This window comes from Perna viridis, chromosome 14, assembly GCF_037379345.1.
Source record: "Perna viridis isolate PV_CMFRI_1.1 ecotype Kerala chromosome 14, ASM3737934v1, whole genome shotgun sequence".
NCBI classification, from domain to species: domain Eukaryota; kingdom Metazoa; phylum Mollusca; class Bivalvia; order Mytilida; family Mytilidae; genus Perna; species Perna viridis.
The window spans coordinates 26,694,291-26,716,543 of NC_142458.1; the positions used below are offsets into that span (position 1 = coordinate 26,694,291).

At 31.1% G+C, this 22,253-nt stretch overlaps 1 pseudogene across 1 annotated transcript; it reads right to left on the reverse strand.

The window, feature by feature from the left end:
• Window positions 1-10,056: 10,056 nt before the first annotated feature.
• Window positions 10,057-20,530, reverse strand: LOC148598813 (uncharacterized; annotated as a pseudogene). Its single transcript, XR_015918355.1, has 9 exons — window positions 20,524-20,530; window positions 19,640-19,725; window positions 18,798-18,872; window positions 17,509-17,565; window positions 14,840-15,520; window positions 14,325-14,772; window positions 13,347-13,623; window positions 12,440-12,635; window positions 10,057-11,919 (listed from the first exon to the last, which is right to left on the reverse strand). The product of XR_015918355.1 is annotated as an uncharacterized LOC148598813 (transcript).
• Between the last annotated feature and the right edge of the window lie 1,723 nt (window positions 20,531-22,253).

A 22,253-nucleotide genomic window follows, 5' to 3' on the forward strand; every position in this document is an offset into this window, starting at 1 on the left:
ATGTAATGATGCTTCTTTCACCACCCAACAATGTATTATTTTGGCTGGTATATGGTCCATAATGCAAATTCAATTTAAAATTACATCTTTTTAATCAGTACTAAGTTTTAGGAATGAGATAATCTATATGTTAATAAATATGTAATTTCATATTGGTCCTGTTATAGGTTTGAGGTCTGTCATATTGGTTGAGGTGGTCGTATTGGTCCCGAGGCATCGCCAAACTTACGGGAAAATGAGGATTTCAGCTATAAAAAACCTTATATCAGCTTTTCTTGGTGATCCATCTTAAAACATTAGAGATTTTTGGGTAAAGTAGGCTTTAATTGAAATATTTCAAAGTTTTGCTTTCCTTTAAACCACTTTTTATAAAAAAAACTGAAGTTATTTTTATACTATCTGCTTGTCTGACTGAGCAATCCAGGAAATGTATTTAAGTTCTATGAGAGTATTTTTTTCATCTCTAAATTTTCTAATTTTGAAGAGATTTACTTTATTTTTCCTCTATTACTAGTTTACAAAGCAAATTCAGTCATTAATACTAATTCATGGTATGTACTAAAGTGTGGAGTGGAGTTTGTGATATGGTTTTAGAGTATGGTACAACTATAAATAAAAGCTTTTGTAGCCTAATTTAGATAAAAGAATAATTAAGGGAACCAAGGTTATAGTGGTAATCAAAAGAATGTAATCCAGGGACAAACACCAGACATGGAAAACAGACAAACACAACAAAGAACATGAAGTAACTAAATCATTCATACAAAGTAACAAAAGCAAATGAGGAGCTGGGAGCATGGTATTGGACCAAGTGCACTGGTAGGGTATATATATGCAGGAATCTAAGTGAAAGTATGCATATTTATGCAGGAATCTAAGTGAATATAGATAGGAAAAAGGCTCTAACAACAATTAACTTATGGTGATACAAAAGCATAAATCTGAAATATCATACATTGATAAAAAATCATACTTTATGTAAGTGGAGGTAGGTATAGCAAAATGCTTGTGAGGAAAATAAAAATGTAAGAAAGCAACTGACTTCATTATAAACAATCTCAATTATAGTTTGTTACTCATTTAAGATGTTAAGTTTCGAGTTGTCAGTATAGGTAGAACAGTGCTATTTCTCATAGTTTTAGGTTGGCCTTTCGTGTACCCTACTCGGACACATTTGTAAATACTTCCTGACACTATAATTGGATAAATTGCGCTGGTACCCAAAATGTTTTATCAATTCCAAACTCTAACATTATAATACTTTAAAAAAAAAAAGCTAAATTTTTTTTGAAAACCATTTTATATAAATATTATGATTTTTTAAAAATTTATGTGCCATTCGCAGACAAAATGGGATAATTCGACTCCAAATATCATCTGCTTAAAATACCTAAGAAACAGGACAGCTATGCTATGATTTTGCTCACAACTCAAGATAAGGAAATGAAGATCTCACTGGAAAAAATGTCAGTTGTTTTAAAGGAGTTAACTTTTCAAAAGTTTTACTGTTGTCACCAATGGGAAATAAATAGTACTATTCTACATGTACCTATAAGCGCCCATATTTTTTTATGAAACTGTTGTCTGTGATAATTTTATTCAGGCATAAAATTGTTCCCCATTATAAAAAATTAACAGCAAACTAAATATAGCTGGAGATTTATGGCATTTACAAAAAAGCAAAGGATCTGGTTTAGATTAATCAATCATTCAGTGACCTTGAGCACTTTTCATTCAAAAAGTTCCCTGTTAAGATAAAAGGAAGACCTGGTTTAGATTTTAGTTTAAATGGGGCTATATCGAAATAGCGATATTTTAAAAAAAAGCAAATATCAAAATAGCGATAGTACATGTAGATCAATATAGCAAAGTTTCAAGATAGCAAACTTTTATATTCATAGGTTTATTCTAAAATGTACCAAATTTAAACAAACTTGATGGAAATATTTTTTCTAAGTGGATTTTTTATTTTATAAATAAAAAAAGACAGTTGTTTTACACATCTTGATACAACTAGATTAAACCAGATCAATGTAAAAAGTATTATTTTGACATGAGGACAATAATCAATAAAATTTTATTAGTGAAAAAAGTAATGAAACTCGCATAATACAAATTAGTCTGGTTACTAAACAGACTCAACAGATATGATGGTACTAAACGGGCGGATGGACCATAGTCATTACCATGAACTTATCAACATCCAAAATCATAATGTTTACAACATAAACAAATCTTCCACCATCAATTTAGTGAGATGTTCTACACACATAATCCAAATATGTATAACTTCATTGATTAAACAGATCCAAACTTTCAACTATTTGAAAATACGTGCCAGAGCGAACCCGTTATGTATGACCACAGAAGAAAAACTGTCTACTATGAGAGAAATTCAGAGAAAGTACCTGGAGGGAGAATTGAATAGTCTTGACTATGTGAAAGCAGTGTCCTACAAAGCTTTACCAGTTTCCCAGTCACAAATTTGTAAATATTGTTCTTACAACTTGAACTGTTTTAAATGTTTTACCACTAGTGACAATAATAGGTGTTCTGAACTATATATATCCTGCTCAAAATCCTTCTTCCACCTCCCCGTTGGTGAACAGGGCATAACAAAATAAATAGACGCATTTCTATATAAGTGTATCTATTTATTTTAGCTTAAACAGAAGTGGTTATTTCACAACAAATGTGAGATTTACCTAGAAATTTCCCATAATGATATGTTTTTTCTGCATCATTTTGATACATTGCTATTTTGAAAATTTTGATGAGTTCACATTTTTTATTATCCCCCCCCACTATGAATATAGGAGAATCCTTCATGATGTCATCAATTACCTGTGATTTGGTTTTGATTGGCAAAAAATCAGGTGAGTTGCTTGGCGCATCAATTTTTAAATCATCATAGCTTTTTATTTTTTCAAAGATAATTGAACAATTATTTTGTTCCCTACACTGATAATAAAATTCTTTTCATCTATGGAATTTTTAAATAAATATTCAATAATTAGACTATGTGAGCATAAAATTTTAACAATAATTTTATGAAATTAAAGGTTTACATATAAATATCATTTCAACTTTTTTTCAAGTAAAATAGTTATGAATTCTTATACAAAATATGAATTATTTTATCAAAATGAAAAATTTTACAGAACCAAAATTAGATAAAATTTTAAGAATATTTATGAAAATAAAGGTTTACATATAACTGTTTTCAAGTAAAATTGTTATAAATTCTTAAACAAAATATGAATTATATGTTTTTTGTTTCTGTTTTTTACCCCAGTCAGTGTGCTCTCAGTATATTCTTACTCCATTCAACCTTATCATACATGTATGTCATTTGTGTATGTATTAAATTATGTTGACTTGTAATATTACATGCATACATGTAAATATTTTCTATATGTGCAGTTAACTTATGTGTAAATATGTTCTATCTATTTTCATTTAATACCAATATTGTGGAAATAAAGAAATGAATAAATGAATGAAATTGTCAATTGTTTAACTTGTTTATTTGCCACCAATTTGATACTTAATGATATGCAAATTAGTGAATATGACATCACTAATAAGATTGGCAAACCCTCTTCTAGTTTATATCTCTCCAACCTCAGTCTTGTGCAGGGCCACCAGGCTAATCTGCCCACTTTTGCACCAGCATTTGAAATCTGAAAGCCTAGGGAGGGAATCGAACCCTCGTTCACAAGACTAGATCAGCAATCCTAAAAAAATTACATGTACTGCCCTTTTAAGAAAAAACCTCAATGTTATGACAGTCATAGTATTAGAAGAGATATCAAGTTTATGTGGATGTACAACTGATTATTTCATACCTAGAGATACATGGGGGAATTCGTCAACATCCTGACATTTTTGAGTGAATTCAACTATTTTCAAGTTCACTGAATGATTGATTAATCTAAACCAGGTCCTTCGCTATTTTTTAAACACCATAAATTTCCAGTTATATGCCCCCGAAGGGAGTGTAAATGGTTGTATTATGAACAGGGTCCTACATACTTATGGGCAGAGAAAGCATCAATATCCGGTTTACTTGGTATATGCGACTGACAACCACACCAGTCTAAAAAAACATAAACTAATTTCAATGATTAAATATAAATTGAATCTGAGTAACTAATTTAGGGAAAAAAAAAACATCCTGTAAAATTCCAAATTTCAATGTAACTTCCTATATAGAAGTCCTTCACCTTTTAAAACCACATAAGCATATTTGATTGGTTACTTTCAATAAACAGATATCTCAATTTCTAATTACCGGTATAGCAACATAAAGAGTTTTCCCAAAACATAAATTTTAGCAATTACTAACAAAGAGAGATAACTCAAACTTATTTCAATAAACTTACTGTGGTTTATTCAAAAACAATGAACTAAAAGCTGTTTCATCAATTATTTCTGAAAAAAAAAAGAAAAATATACACATTTAAGAAGCATTTTTCTATAATTATTTGATTTTCAATATTTAAAATACAAACAAATAAAAACAAAATATAAGGGTATAGGTAATTTTCTATTTTTATTAAAATAAATTTCTGAAATAAAATGAAGACACATGCATTAAAACAAATTCTTGTTTAAGTATATATTGCTTACCTTTCAGTTTAAGAGTGCCTTTCAGAAGATCATTATTAAATTCTTCAACTGTCAGTTCATATTTATCCAAATTTTTCATTTCTTTTCCTCCAGTTTTAGGATTCCAATACATAATCTATAAAAAAAGTAATTTAACATGTATGAAACACTATACTTAGAATTATTGAATGCATAATAAAAATATAAAATACATCTGAAATAAACACCAACAAAATTAATTCTAAAAAAATTCAAAACGAAAATCAAAACCATAAAATGCAACTAAAACAATGCTTTCCTTTCCTCGTTTGTCTATCCCAGACTTGACTTTTTATGAGCAACTCGGGGGGTGTTTCTAGAAAAGCAGAGGACACCTACCCTACCGGTGCACCTAGGCCATGCTCCCAGTTTTTCTTTTGGTAAACAAGTGGGTTATTATCCTCATCATCCCACGTATTTTCCTTTATAAAAAGTAGGTGGTTTATGTTGGTTTACAGAGTCTGAGGAAGATGGTTCTGATACAGGATGAGCCAATGGTTCTGATGGAGGTTCTATTGATGATGGTAGATAATTTGAAGCTGATGATGAATTGCATGATATTTTTTAATAATTGAGATGATGGTACAGGTAGTTGTATCTCCATTTGTTCAACTGACTGACAATTGTTATTTATGTTGAGTTCTGAGTGTTTAAGTAAAATGAGTTCTTTTAAATTTTTGTCCTTTTCAAAAAATAAGTTTGTATCGACTTTTTGCTTCTCTATATGTAATTTGTTGTTTAACAGCTGAAATTTTGTCCTTTTTATAAGTTAATAAAATCATCAAAAAATCATCCACTTCTCTTTCTGATTTCCACTTGCTGCCCATTTTTAAAATCGCCTGATGGAGTTAACAAGTCTGGTCATTTTTTTTATTCAATTTGGCTTCTTTTTCCTCGATTCTCTTTTTCAAAATTGAACCCTCACTAACTGTAAGGTCAATTTTTCTCCATTTCTTCTTGCTGTTCCTATTATTTTTGCTTTGTCATGTTTTGTCTCTAACCAGTCTAATTTTTTTATTACTTTGCAGCATAAGTTAGCATTTATAGGTGTAACATTGATATTGGTGGAAACAGTTTTTTTGTCTATCGAGTCGTCCAAACATCCTTTCCATTAATAATTCCAAGTGCCAAACAAATGGAGTTGATAATATCATTTTCTAGAAGTTGAAGTATGGACTGTTTTAAAAAATTGGTTTTGATCCACATGAGTAGCTGGTAATGAAACTTTTTATCTTCTCCCTCAAGTAATCAACTCCACAAGCATTGTTAAAAAATACATTAAAACAGTTTCCCTTAAAATTCATTATAGGTGTATCGTAAATTCCACTCTCCACCATAAACTGTTGAAAAAAAAAAACAGGTTCCCCTACTTTTTCATTATCTAAAAGTTTCGAAACACATATTAATAAGTTCTTGGTAAAAGATTCTCCTTGTTAATTAAATGAACCTGGAAATTTCAAATTATGCTTTAGCTCAATGTTTCTTGAAATTTTTTCCAGCAATTTCATAAAATTGAATCAGTACATGTATTGTACACTGAAATTAATTTAGGTCCAGAACTAATTTATCATCTATACTCTCATTTTTCATTTCATAAATAAGTTTATTAGCCTTTACTTCAGTGTTACTTCTATCAGTCATACAATTGGTGATTTTTGACAAGAACTTGTCTGTATCATTGACCATATCAACAGTAGATCTACTAGCTATTTCCTTAATTCCGGTAAAAATCAATAAACTTGATGTGTCAACATGATACAAATGGTTCCACCTGAAATGCAGTATTTCTAATTTCAACATGCTTTTAATATTCTATCAAAAATCAACTAACTGCAAAATAGCTACATCCTGGCTTGTTACTCATCAAGATAAACCTGCATACCAAAAATCAGTTCAATATTTCAAGGCATTCAGAACAATAAAGTATGGATAAAAAAAATGAATATTTTTTTTCTGAGTTAAAGGGACACAACTCCATCAAAGATCAACAAACCATAACAAAACTAGTAATCCCGACTTAAACTATAACTACTTGTCTATTAACTCATCAAGATAAACCCACATACTAAGAATCACTGGCAGAGCAGGACAAGCTTACACTTCCAGAGCATCTGATGTCTACATTGTGAATGTAAAATGTCTTTGTTTGCTGTTTTCAGGTGTCAACCATGTTTTTGGATTTTGACATATTTGAATTGTCCAAATACTGACACTTATGTATTTTCAAACCAATATTTCTTAAAGTATTTTTTCAAAATCATATTTTTGGATTTTTGTCATTTCTCTTATTTTCTTTGTAGACCCTTGATTTTCATGCAATAACTTTAAAGAGAAATATTACCAAGTGTATATTCTCCATTGCTAGTATTAATATAAGCACCATACTGATGATGACCTTGCTTGGTTGTGGCATCTTTAAGAAGGTTATATTTTCATTTTCAGCAATACTTCCTCTATCTGCATGTCACACACTAGTTTGGCTTCCCTCATCATGTTATGAATGAATGAAATGGATGGTAAAGGATGAACAGTATGGCCGGTGAAGATCTGGATGGTTGAACTGATGACTGATGATATGTTTTGGATGGGTACATTGTGAAGGAATCAGATGAATCCACTGTTTCTGGAGCAGCTATTACACTTGCATTTGCCCTGCAATTGCAACAATAACTGTCACATGGGTATGTGAATGGATCAGAAAGTTCCTCTGCAATATTGAAATCTGGGAGAACATCAATATTATATCGGCAGACAAATCTATACATTAATGCTTTTCTTGCATCATTGCATTATGGCATTTTTAATATTTGTGTCCTATACTGACATCATGTCACTTTCTGTAAAATTAACATCTCATCAAATTTTCTATAAATCTATGTAAAATTATATATTTTTTTCAATATTTTTGTTTAAAATGTATAATATTTGGATAATAAAATTATAGCTAAAGATGACAGATGGAATTAATATAAGGTTTTAGCGTATGATTGTTTTCATAACCAGTGTAGGACATAAAGAAGAGAGCAATTTATATTTTACCCAAAGCAACTGCACTATGTTTCTAACAATACTAAATAAGTACATACCAAGTAAGGTGTGTTATACAGGAAATGTATCATGTTAAACAGGAAATGTATCATGTAATACAGGTAATGTATAGAGTTATACAGGAAATGTATCAATCTAGAATAAATAATTTAATAAACACATCAGCAATGGAAAGGAAAAAATACTATATTGTACTGTTTTAATATAAAATAAAAATATTATATCATACATAATAGATGCATTGGTTAAAGCATGAAATTTATCATGTTAAAACTTGTCAAACAAGAGAAAATTTGTACAAGTATTTAAGTTGTTTTAGTAGTCAAAATAAGGATTAACCTTACACATATTGCAATGGAAGTTGTTAAAATTGAAATTCAAAGCATTTTGGCCCAAATATGAAGAAGAAAAGAAATGAATGGATGTTAAAATTCCGAAGGAACGTTACATTTAAAAGGGGTATAACTCAGTAAAATTCATGGTTTTTTTATCAGTTTTTCCTTTTTTGTTAATTTGACAACTATTTTAATAAGTAGATGACTTTCTAATAAATGCTAATATATTACTATTTCTACATTTAGTTTATCGTATAAGGCATCGTTATGAGTTTCTATCAAGTTAATAGGCTTTAGAGTTATCTCCCCTTTCCAAAGGAAAACTGAAATGTTTAAGGTAACCCCAAAATAGATTAGGTAAGACTATATTAGGTTTCTATTTTTGTTATAAATTAGAGTTTAAAGGTATTTTGTTGCAATCTGTGGTAAAATTCTGCTATATTGAGTAAACTATTTATGCACAACAACAGAAATATATTCAAAATTTAGAATGTAATTGATATACAAAATCATTATTAATAAGTCAATAAAACAAAAGTGTGAGAAAATGAGCCCAATATTTTGTTTTTGTACTAGACCAAAGAAGAAATAGCCAACAGGTAGGCAAACCAACCAGACACATTATTTGGATTTTTTAAGCTTGATTTTCAGATAACATCAAAATGTTTAAACTTACCAAGTGACTATAAAGCAAATAAATATTTTCAATAAGAATCTCTGTATACTACAATGTATGTAACCTGTAGTATATCTGAAAAAAAGACTGTTTCATTGTAAGAAAAATGGCCATACTTAATAATGACAGTAATATTTTATCGTATATTTATTTCACATCAGCTTGACATCTGTTAAAAAAATGTACAATTGTGGACAAAAAAATACTTTCTATAGTCTACATGTATTATATGCAGTTGATGTATGCACTATGGATATCCAATTAAATTAACCATGTATGTTATCATTCAGGTAATATTTGTTCACTATATTTTTCAAAATATTTTCAAAACTTCAGATATCATAGAAAGGTCATGAAGTATAACTAGAAACATGTTTATCTGTAAAAAATGACTCTTATTAACAAATCTTACTAGTAGTCTTCTAAATATACTAATTACATAACTTATTTATAATAATTTTCACTAACTACAAGGGAAGCAATCTAACAAAGGAAAGACAATATACAATTACTGCCCTCCGAGGAGGTGAATATCAAAAATTGTCAACCTGAACTAGGGTTATTTCCCTGAGGGTTTTGGTAAGGTTGACAATTTTGGATATTCACTGAATTAGAGTGGCGTAATTGTTTTATTAAACCGAACAAACAAAGGACTGACTACAAAAAAAAAATGCATGGTTTCTCATGTGCTAGTGGTAATTTGCAAAGATGGATTATTCACCGGCTCTTGTATTTTTGATGGGTTATTTACCAGAGAATAATGGGGTTATTCAACCTTTTTTGCGATTAAAACAAAAAATATCCAAATTAATCTATTTCACATGATTATATTTAATCCAATAGAATTAATCCTTTATTGTGCAAGGTGTAATAATCACAGTTGAAACCCAATCTGTTGAATAAATAACCTAGACTGTGTAAAACAGCATTTATTTAACATGCTAATGTATGTTTCAATGAAGATGTATACTTAGTTGTCAACTGTAATTTACGGTAATAGATTGATATGATTTTCCAATTTTTTCACCCCCATTCACCTTTTCCTTGTGTTCAATTTGTATATGTAATGTTTACAAGTGCATGTGATAAATACTTATATAGATATGTATTTTGATGATTTTTAATAAAATCTAACAAAATGTTAATTTCACTACTATTCTGAGAAAGATTATATTTTATCATGAAAATATAAAATAAAAATAAAAAAGTGTATCAATCAATAATTAAAGTACACTAGATATCACATAAAGTCAGTAAAAATTAAATCTACATGTATAACCAAATTTTCGTCCACATGACAAAACATCATTTAAAAAAAGTACAAAAAATGAATTTCACTGCTATTTTACATGTATTTTGTCATCAAAATAGTATTATGCCATTAGTGGTATTCCAAATATTCATGAAAGTTATGACACTACATGTATTTCATATAATTACCTACAAATTCAATCTAGAACCATTTTTGTGTCCACACATGGATTGCAACCAAATATTCTATCAAATTCTCAATGTTTAGGAGACAAAAATCCAAATATGAAATTCTTGAAAATCTGTATTAAACCTAACTGGTCACCATACATTACATATCATGTGATGTGTAATATTTAGTACAAAAAATTATGAGTCTTTTATCTGCAGTTGTTGGTTACAATAAATATCAAGTTGTCCCATAACAATTAAAGTTACAATTTTAGCGTACAATCACAAAGAACAATCTTCCATGCAAAATGTCGTCTTAACTGATTCAATTAGTTACCCTGACTGAAAATGCTGCATGAATTTTAGTCAGTTATCTCCCTTAGATAATACAAAAATTAAATTAAAGCTAGCCTATTTTTATATGACCACAATTTTTGCAATAGTATGATGTTATGGTGCAGTCGTTGTTTATGAATGGCTGTATACTCTGTAAGTTGTATTAAATTTTAGAAGTTACTGTTTGAAAAGGTATTAGGCAAAACTAATTTAATTTTATGTTTGAAGTCAACTTTTTCTTTTGGTGTGTAGGGGTAAAGGATTAGAAAAAAGAGCATGAAAAGATTTTTTTAAAATCGCCCTAAGAAATGCTTATGAAAGATGTTAACTTGTATTCCTTTTCAGTTCACATGGAAATGAGTGATTGTTCTTTTAAATGAATTGCTATTCAATAGATATTTATGACTATCAGAGACTTTTAAAACTTTCCTCTATGAGTTTTATTTTGACAGTAAAACAGAAATAACAAAAAAATGAAAACCTGAATTGAACCGAATTTTTGAAGTTTTTATTTTTTCTAAAAAAAACCTCGCTATTTCAATATACGCACTGATGTCAAACACAGAATTAAATTGTATTGTAATATTTATTTTAGGATTATTTGATCATATCTTAATACCTGGAGTAATTTCTAATTTACAACAAATTCAGAAATGTAGTTTGACCATACAGCTGATGCATAATTCCAACAAATTTAAGTTAAACCCAGCATTAAATATGGCAACGTAAGATTTTTTTATTGACATGAGAACCATGGTAGACCTTTGTTGGAAACCAATCCAAGATTAATATACATGTGGATTTATATTTTTGTAATACAACATGCACCAAATCAAAATAATTACAGTTATACAAACTGGATGCTATCTGGATGATTTCTAAATGATGAATATTACTGCATTCCTTCATTTAGGATGACTTCCTCTAATTCTCGTTCTTTAAACTCCTGCTCAATATTCAGAAGTTCAGTAACATCAGTTCCATCATCTTGCTCTAGTGTTTCGACAGTATCTTACTGTAAAGATTTCTTGTTTACAGATAGACGGGCAAAGAATGGTGCAATTTGTGATGGCTGAAGAAGCTGATCAGCTTTGAACATATGAATTTCATTTTCATCCACTTTTGATTGCATATTTCGTGCTGTTGACTACGGGTTTGACTTTTTACCACTGAGTTCCCCTGCCTCAAACTCTTGTCTTAGAAATTCTTTAATGGCTAGTGGATGCCTTACAAATTTCCTTATTTTTTTTAATGCCCAACCTCAGCAACCACACTGACAACCAGTGACACCAGTTCCACTCATGATGGCTTCCCTCCTGTCCTCCGTTGACGCAATGTTGCTTCCTGATGATACATACATTTTCATTCTGGATCTCATGTGGGCTATCTTGGCATCACAGAAGCTTTTTCCAGACTGAGCCTTGCTGTAATCATACCTCTGTATCTTCAAGCCTAAAATGAAAAGTCAATACAAGAAATTTTTAATAAAAAAATGACTAATTTGTTCAACTTATAAATATAATTTCACATAAACCAAAGTGTCAATTTATCAACAACATCATTAAAAATAGGATACCATGTAGAACAGGAATAAAAGCCCTGTCCCTTGACAATATGTATATTTTGTAATGTAATATGTGATTTGTTGTCACACTCACATTTACTCCATAACCTCCTTTTACATACCTTATATAGTTAAAATCAGTTATTCAAGGTGCATAATTTTGGCAAAAATCAGCTGAGCAAATCAAAACATGAATTTGATTTTATGTACCTCAATCACTATATGTGTCGTTTTTTTTTTTATTTGTTCTTGTCACACATATACTCTCTCCATACCCTTTTCATTCTTTTTATCATAAGTGGACCATAACTACAAGTCATAACACTGAATGATACATTATAATTTGCTGCATTTGCATACCAAATATCACTGTATGTCCAACTTGCTTGTATCTTTTTAAATTTATACCTTTTCTCTCACTGATTCAATACAAGCTCTGCCACAGACATTCGCAATGGTAGCATCCTGCATTATTGCTGCGCAGGAAGATCTTCTCTATATGGGGCATTTGCTTCTTAATGGTCGTCAGTGTGTTTTCTAGGATGAAGGTCACAGCAAACCAGTCCTGACGTACTCCATTGAAAAGATGAGCATAGGTTTTGTGCTGGGAAAAAAGTTTTATTTCTGCTAGTAATACATACTGTGGAAGTAAAATGTATTATTGTTTGTTGGGAACCAATTTTCATGAATTTCGTGGGAAAAGCACACCACAAAATTTGATTCAGAACAAATAGTAAATTTCACACTGATTTGTATGCTGAATATTTCAAAGAACAAATAATTGCGTTGATTAATTACCAAAAAATTATTATGAGCGCTTCAAAATGCATCAGATTTTTTAAATGAGTGTAACAAAATTATTTGACTAATCAGTAATATCTGAGCTGCATTTCGGTAAATGTGATATATATTTTTCGTAGTATTTGCAAGATTGACCAGTATAATTTGTTCACTACCTGATGTGACCACATATAAACAACTCTGTGGGTGTTTCATAAAAAGCAAAAGGATGCTTACCCTACTGGTGCTATTGGTCCAAGTTTTTGGTCCACATCACTCATTTATTTATTTTAATTTTAGCATTTTGTGTGTTGCATATTTTGTTGTTTTATGTTGTTTGTGTTTTGTATGTCTGTTTCCCCAATTTTGTAATTGTCTTACAATACAATTTTGGTTGCCTCCTTCTACTTTTAGGGAACCAGTTTTTTAACATGTTGAAGGAAGAATTGTTTACCTCCGTTTGTGTCGCTATGTATGAAATCTTATTTTTTGTTATCATTGTGCAATATCTAACATTACATACAAATACAATTACCTGCAATGATCCATTTTCTGTTCTAACAATAGCTACACAGATGTGCCAGTTCAGACCTTTCTAATCAAAGAAATCAGATTTTTTCTCTCTGTAACGTAACAGCAGAAATTTCATTGCCCAATCATTCACCAGTAAAAGTTGATGAGCTCAAGGATCTCCATTAGATGTAGTCGTGCTTCGTCTTGGTTCTTGGTTTGTAGAATATTAGCTTGCCATTGTCTTACATTCTCTATATCCAAGATTGTTGCTGCATAATAGTCATCTCTTGTGTCTCTATCTAAAAATGAATCAAATTCACTCATGAATTAAAATGACACATTTCTATTCATTTGATAAAATACAATCTATCCACACTTTATTAGCATGTTCACTTACAACTTTGCAACTTTCAAGATGAAGAACAGGGATAAAAGTCATGCATATTCCTTGAATTAAAAAAAAAAATGTGTGCTTTTGTTACATGCATTATTCACTCCATATCCAATAATGTTATGTATATCCATCTCTCCTGTCTATTTCTTGTGAATTTCTTTCAAGAAAGTCTTCTAAAAATATATTCTTTTATGTATTTCAGTGAACATGGATATTTTTCAGAGTTTTTTTTCTCTATAATTAATGGGCATAACTGCCAGAAAATAATGTCTTTTGATACTGTAAAGGTGGAAATTTTGCAATGAACAGTTTTCAGCGAATAATTTCCCCAAGCGAAAGTGTTTTTAAGATACAAATACTTCCCCCATGCGAAAGCATTTTTAATATTGGTCTTATGAGGATTTGAGAGAAATCACTTGTTTGTGGATTCTTAAATTCATGGATTTGAGATGTGCAACATACTTATCGAGGAAAATTTGTTTTTTTTTTGGGAATCAAATTTCTTGGTTTGCCTTACCCACAAAAACCACGAAAATTGGTATCCTATGAACAATAGTACTTTCACAGTAACTTAACCCGACATTGTCTAAAAAAAATATTTCTTACCAGAAATGTTCTACAGACTTCTTAAGAGTTGGTCACTGATCTTTTCTAATAGGTTGCAACTGTTGCACATCTCATCATGGCTGTGGTCAGTACACACTTCTTGCAATAGCAATTCTTTTGTGTTGCTGAGTGCAAAATTGATGCAGTCGTCTTTACAATTGCTATTCTTTCCCATATCAAACTTGAATTTGTTCTTCATGTATAATTTCTGGGCTTTAACATCAAAAGTCATTACATTTATGTCTTCTTTGCTGTAATAATTCTCTCGTAGCTTTTATAATGTGACCAAAATATTATCAATTGCTGCTGAACCGTCAGCTGCTATACATGTATTATCTAATCCACTCAAATTTGATCTCTTAGCTGCTGCACATGTAACAAGTAGTTTGTACTGTGTTGACGTAGACAATGGAATAAAATTCTCTTCTTTGCAGTAACTGGCATATATGTCAGCAAGCAATGAATGACGTAGACAATGGAATAAAATTCTCTTCTTTGCAGTAATTGGCATACATGTCAGCAAGTAATGAATGACAGGTCGTTCTTAAAACTTGAGGAAAAGTTATAACTTCACCGTTATCAATTTCGATTTATTTAGTTCTGTATGAGCAGATTTGCTGAAAATCTGGAATAAGGAAAAAAGACAAAGCATGTTCCAGTTCCATCTTATTTCTGTGAGCAAGTTCTTTCTTTGGTTGGAGTAATCCTGGTCCATGTTTCACAGCATGTGCTCTACTCTGATCAATTTGATGTTTTGATAAATCAGGTATCATCTCCATCAGTTCAGTTTCAGAGTGCATATCAAGTAAAAATATAAGAGAGAGTAGCTGGCATTTTAACATGTGGTTATCACTGTTACTGTACAATTTTGCAATCAAATGAACAATACTGTTTTCATTCTCGGTTTTGTCAGACACAGCAGGTTGGATACCAGAGGAAAAAGCCTGTTGGACTGGTCTGGTGCAATATGATCCAGAACACAATGTATAGTCTCATTACCTTTTCTTTTCATGTAACGTACAGTGCTAGCATTAGCTTAAATCTAAGCTCTTATTGAGACTGTATTTTACAGGGCTGATCTTATTATCCAACATTTGAATAGCACTGTTTAATTGTTGAATGCCCTCGCGGAATTCAAATCTTCCAATAGACGATAAACTCCAACTTGACTCTTGGGATGATACTTCAAAGTTACTCTACAATTAAAAATCACAGATCTATAAATAACTTATGGCCAAACAAAAATTTTCATCATCACCATTCAACTCGGGATACCATTTTTCCTATATATATACACAGTCAGACCTTGGTAGCTTGATTTCCGAGGGACCATTGAAATGTGTTTGAGTTATTGGTAGTTCAAGAAATTGAAGTTGAATATTTCCGGATTTTTTCGTTACCGGTCCGAATTTGACTTTATTGTTAAAAATTGCTTACTTCCTTCAAAGTTTTGTTAGTTTGTGGATCTCTTTTATTCAGTTTTGGAAGATTATGTTGACTGGTGGACATTAAAAATACTGTTTGCCTTTAAAAACATTCAGAGTTTGAGTTCCTTGGTAAATAATTTGTTTTCATCTGATTTTCTTTGATGACTTCGGAACATTTTCAAACTTCAATCAGTACTATGTTAAAATCAAAACTACCTAATTAGTGATGCCTAACTTATGTATTGCCTGCAATTAACTAGAATGACACTTTGAGGAATGATAGGGTTTCAGTTTTTCACACCTTTTATTGCCCAAGCTGACAAAATGACTGACAAGTTTGAGTTTACGGAGGGTTATTCTCCAAGATTAATTACCAAACGGACAGACTAGTCAGTTTGAGTGTTCAAGAAATCAGAGTTCGAGAAATCCAAGGTTATTTATATTGATTATATAGGAGACAATTTTGGTACTTTGAATTGTGTTCAAGAAATCAAAGGTGTTTGAGCCATCCAAATTCAAGCAAGTGAAGTTCGACTGCACTAAAATTTGTTGAAATCTGAGAAATTTTAAAAAGATCGTGAAAAAAATACAAAAAGATATTGGCAATCAAAAAAGGCATGCCATCCAAAAAAAAGAAGAAGACAAGGATATATAACCTATCAATCATTACCATTCAACTCGACACACCATGTATATTACAGAAACCAAATATCATTGAAATACAACAACTGTAAAAAATTTACAGGAAAATGGTAGCCATTTTGAAAATGGCTTCACTGATCAACTTTTGAACTACACCATTCAACTAAAGATACCATAATTCCTATACAAACTAAATATCGTTGAAATCAGAGCAAGTAGTAAAAATGCATGATGGCCGTTTTGAAAATGGTTGCTCTGATCAAATATTAATCATCACTATTCAACTCAGGATATCATGTTTCCTTATTATGCCAAATTTCATTGAAATCCAATTATTGTAAAAGATGCCAAAAATGGCAGCCATTTTGAAAATGACCACTTTTTGTCACCCCATTTAACTCGATACACGACAATTACTTTTAAAATTACCTCTCATGTTCATAATTGAAAAATCAACAATAACTGCTTATTTACCCCTATGTTCTATTTTTTAGAAATAACAACCATGTGTTTATATGAATCAAAAACCTCAAGTGTCATTTTGTGTAGGAAACCCTTAGGGACAAATATGGCACCTTTCATTGAATTATCTTTTATGGTTTATGACAAGATGGTTTTTAAAGTTGAACAAATGAAACATGCCCCAAAAAAATTGTTTCAGGAGCCATAGCTCCAAGATTAGTCAGTCGACATATGGTTTTGAAAATTTCGGCATAGGTAACGTCTAATGATGCTAAACAATATTATTCTTTATCAGAATTTTGCTAAAAGCAATAGTTTTTGAGTTATTTGCAAAAAACCTGCCTTCCGACCCCTATATTCTATTTTTAGAAATGGCCACCATGGTTTTTCACAGATTAAAATTCTTGTGCAGAATACCCTAAGGATCGAACAATCAAGCAAAGTTTCAATACTGTGTGTCCGGTAGTTTTAGGGAAGATGATCTTTGAAATTTTGTCCATGACGACCTGACTGACGGACAGATGCCAAGTGATGAAATAAGCTTACCGACACTGAAACTGAAACACCATGTTTACCTTGAATGTAGCTTTCACCATCAGGAATCTGTGTTAACTTAAGAAAGATCATTGGAAGGGGCATTTTTATTAAATTACCTCATATTCTTGATTTATATCATTTTCTATTTTCCTCTTTTTCACCTGGACAGAATCCTGTAAGTTTTTAGAAGATATCATAAGATAATAGTCTAAAATGAAAGAAAAATGGAAGACCAATTATGTGTCAGAACCTGCACCACTGTCATATTGCTATTCAGATGACGTATTGCTAGGGTACTTGAATATTGTTCTGCTGAACCTGCAAAAATCTTTCGAAATATTTCTTAAACTAACCATAATAGGAGGCACACATATCTAGTATGAACACTAGTTTTAATAATAGTGGGTGAATACTTTTCAAGATTTCACTAAGTAAGTGTCCCCTTTTGTGTGAATGACAGACAGACAGCTAGCCCATCAACACTAATCTATTATGTATTTCAATACTGGTTTATGAAAACACTTTATCATCTCATTTGTTCCCTTTTCGTATGATCAACACTCATGTGAGATTTTCATGTCTCATCCCATGGGTTGAGACAGCCTAATACTATACATGTTTATTCTGACGTCATGAAACAAACAAGCGACAGCCCAAAATGGTATTGACAAGTGTTGGAGATGGCATTGTTTGACACTGTGTAGTGTGAGAAATAGAAACACAAACACAAACACCAGAGAGAATGCAAGACAAGGAAATCTCATATACCCTTGGTTAAGATTTCTTAAGTAGTACTCTAGCTATGAATCATGGAAAATGTTATTCATAGGTAAAAAGCCTACATATTTCTATTTTTGATATTTTGTTTGAATTGCCATAGTAAACAGAAATTAACATTCAGTTTTTCATATAACCTGTGTTCCTAGGAGATAAAAATTACATAGAATGTTGTCTAAATTTTAAAATTAAGGGGGATAACTCTGTAAATGACGCTCAAATACAACAGAATCTATTAGATTTTTAATGTTGATTATCTCCTAAGAGCAGATAGATTTTAATGAATAATTACACATTTCATAGTATAGATCCATAAAACAACTTAATTACAAAATAAAAATTTGTAGCCTCTTTTGGGGTGTATCACATTTTTCAGATTTTGCATGATTCTTACAAAGACAGCTACTTAACATCTCCAACTCATTGGAGACTTGAAATCTTACCCTCTGGTGTAAGAGATTTTGCAGTCTTGTAATCTTACTGCAAGTACACATAACTTAGAAATGTAAATGTTTGGGTAATGTTATATATGTTATGATTTCTATGATTAAATATAAGGACTTGTTTTCATATACACAGATGAATCATTTTCATCTTATAATTTGATATACTATGCCAAGAATAATACCTCTAACTGTGTACTTTTATTCCATATGGATATGCCTGGGGCAGTTCCTGCTCCATTCTTCTTTTCTGACAATAGCTACAAAATATATTATATCACAATTTAATTAATTTATAAAAAGTTCCGTTTTTGAATTTCTCTGTTTTAGAAAGCATTCCTGGTCTACCTCGGAGTTAGTCAAACTTGCGATAGTCTGAAAAACCTTGAACGTAGTTGTGGGTGTGACATTTGGTGTGCATTTTATATTTGATTTTAATCCTGAATATTGTGTGAGCATGAAGTTACTGTCAGGTGTGTCTCCTGCATGTTATCATTTAATAAAGCAGTTATAGAGGTCTATACTCACGACCATACAGACCTCACTAATGATTGATGAACTTCGACTGAGACCATCTCGGTAATCTATTAGACCTCTAGTCATAAAATTGTGTACATAATTTTCAAAATACCTTGTTGGCGTTTATAAATTTTATAACCATTTTATATGAACCATTTAATGTACTGTCCAGAGATGTTTGACGGTAGCCCATTGATGGAGATCTTGGTGTGACCTCTGAATGAAATACTGTTTCAATGGTTGATTATTTTTTGTGTGTTTGTAGCAATACCCCATATTCTTTCTCACCCCCATGGCTACATAAGTACATCCATACTGACAATAATGCCACCATTTTGCTGTAATCTTTATACTGTATATTATAAACCAATAAAGTATCAGTTACCAAGGTAGTTCAAGCTAAATTCTGGATATACGTAGCAATGATATGGTGGTGTGTATTTGCTTTTCAACTTTGATAGGTTAATTTCGCTTTTTTAATTATCTTATGCATTGATCAATTTCTTACCTCTATTCTAAGACTGCAGTCTGGATGTGATTCTACAGATTCAGGGGCTGGTTCGCTGGCTCCCAGACTGCAGTCTGAACGTGATTCTACAGATCAGGAGCTGGTTTGCTGGTTCCCAGACTGCAGTCTGAACGTGATTCTACAAATTCTGGGGCTGGTTAACTACATGTAATCAGACTCTTCCTGCATACAAAGCTAACATAAAAAAGATAATGCTACCATATAATTTTAGTGCATATTAAAAATTGGTTTCAATTTATATGATAAAAAACCCAATACGAGGTTGCATGTGCTTCGTGTTAAAGCATACCCCCACTTGTTCCCCACTTTTGTCTATTATTACATATACTGAAAAACTCAAAGTTCCATAAAACAAGAAGTTGATATCCGAGAGTGACAAAAATTGCTTATTATGTATGGTTCATATATATATATATGATGCTGCACCACCAAATTTGAAAGTTACGCAATTATAGTGAGAGCTGAGACAAATGTGACGAAAAATTAAGTGTGGACGGACGGACAAGGGTATTCCAATATACCCCTCACTTAATCCCTTTTGGGATTCAGTGGCCAGAGCTATTTTCTCTGGCCAAATCAGAAAATAGCTCCAGACACTGAATCCCAAAAGGGTTTAATCCCTCACTCAGAGAGTGGGGGTATAATTTTTTTTATTTTGTGTGTCTTTCTGCCCTACTGTTTTTTGCTTGTTTTATGATTCTGTTCTTGTTTTTTTATTTTTCAAATGAATTCTCATCCATAATTCCTTCAACAAAATTATCATGAATATATATACAGTGCAACAGTTGATTCTATTTCTACATTGTAATATATACATGTACCAGTGTCATACAATATATTTACCACCTCCTAAAAATTCTTACCTAACATTATAGGATATTTTTATCCCTCCCCCTATGGGGGGGGGGGGGTCAATATTTCATGGTGGAGGTCATGTTATCATAACCCAAGGGTAAATATTTCATATGATATTCTTACCCTAGTGTAACTATTTTTGCATAATATTCTTAATTATCTGGGGTAACTTTTCAGAGGTAGGGGGACATCAAAATATCATTTGACACCAGGGTAAATATTTGTAAAATTCATGCATTTATTTTATTTCAAGCAAGTTCTTGACTATTGAAGTCCGTGAATATATGGATTCACTCCTGTGAGGTCTCTTCTTGTTTTGACGTACACCCGCTCAGTGATATGCAATGTGATACTGATACCTGTTTTCATGGCTACTATTGGAGTAACCTCCCTTCCAATGAAGAGTGCGATAAGGGGAAATAACCCTTTACTCAGTGAGGGTCTATATGATATTGCTTTATTAGAGTTAAATGAAATGATCCCAATTTTTTGATAATTTAAAAATGAAGTTATACTAGTACTTTTGTGTTACAGGTATAAAAAGCTCAGGTACAATTTAATTAATTGAAGTTTCGTGAGGGTGATTTTTCCATGTTTTCTATAGAAATGAATAGGCAAACAGCAAAATAAATAATCTTAAATATCTTCACTATTTGAAAACATGTTAATAATTTTTGCTACACACCTTTATATTGATAATAGCTTTCAGATTTTTCTACTTCGGAAAGATTTCCAGGTATTAAAAATCACCATTAAGTAGGCCCAGCCTGATTTTTACATGGCACTGTACTTAATTGAGTGATCAGTAAATCAAATGATTAAATTCTGTTGTTCACGTTAGTATTTATCATGGTATTTGTTTATCATTGCCTTAAATTTTAATTGCTTGATTAAAATACAAGAGCATCTCATATTACACTTTAAATATCAACTTCTGGCACTTCCTGTTACATAACTTTAATATAACCAAATATTGATAATGTAGCATATTCTTCTTAAATATTACATTTTTATGTGACAAAACAAGTTATAAAATAAATTATTAACCAACTTACTACAATATGTATAGAAATGCCCATCCTTTATGAACTGGAAATTCCTTCAGCAGGTCATAACGAAATCACAGCCATGCATTACTAATTTCAAAACAGGGCATCAATAAGGAACCATTATGAAATAAATCAAAATGGCATATATTTCTTAACTTTAATTAAGAGTGACCTAATAATTCAATTAATTAGATTAGGATATTTAAAGCTGCTGAAAGACGGTACTGGGACTAAGGATATTGAATTATAGGTATGTTTAATCTTGAGCCTTAATTTTACTGTTTTTTTTGGGGGGGGGATTATAATATTGGAAAAGGCAACAAAAATGGAATCTCGAAGCAGGAGCACATACTTTTCACATGCAGCCTCTGTCCATTAGTCATCCTTGGCCATTATTAATACCTCGGGCATGTTACTGGGCCAAAATAAAAAAGACCGTACATTAATACTATATTATAATAAATTATAAAGTAAAAAATGTACCAAGCTCTTTTCTGAATGGTTTTGTAAAAACTGAACACAATTTTCATATTCTTGCATTCAAAACAATAGTATTTCATATTGTGGTAGCTAAGTACATTTAATTGAGATTACAGTGATTCACTTTTACTTACTAAAAGTAAAACTTGCAACTTTTCAAACTTTGTTCATTGTTTCAAGGTCAATGGGAGATAACTCTTTATCCGGGT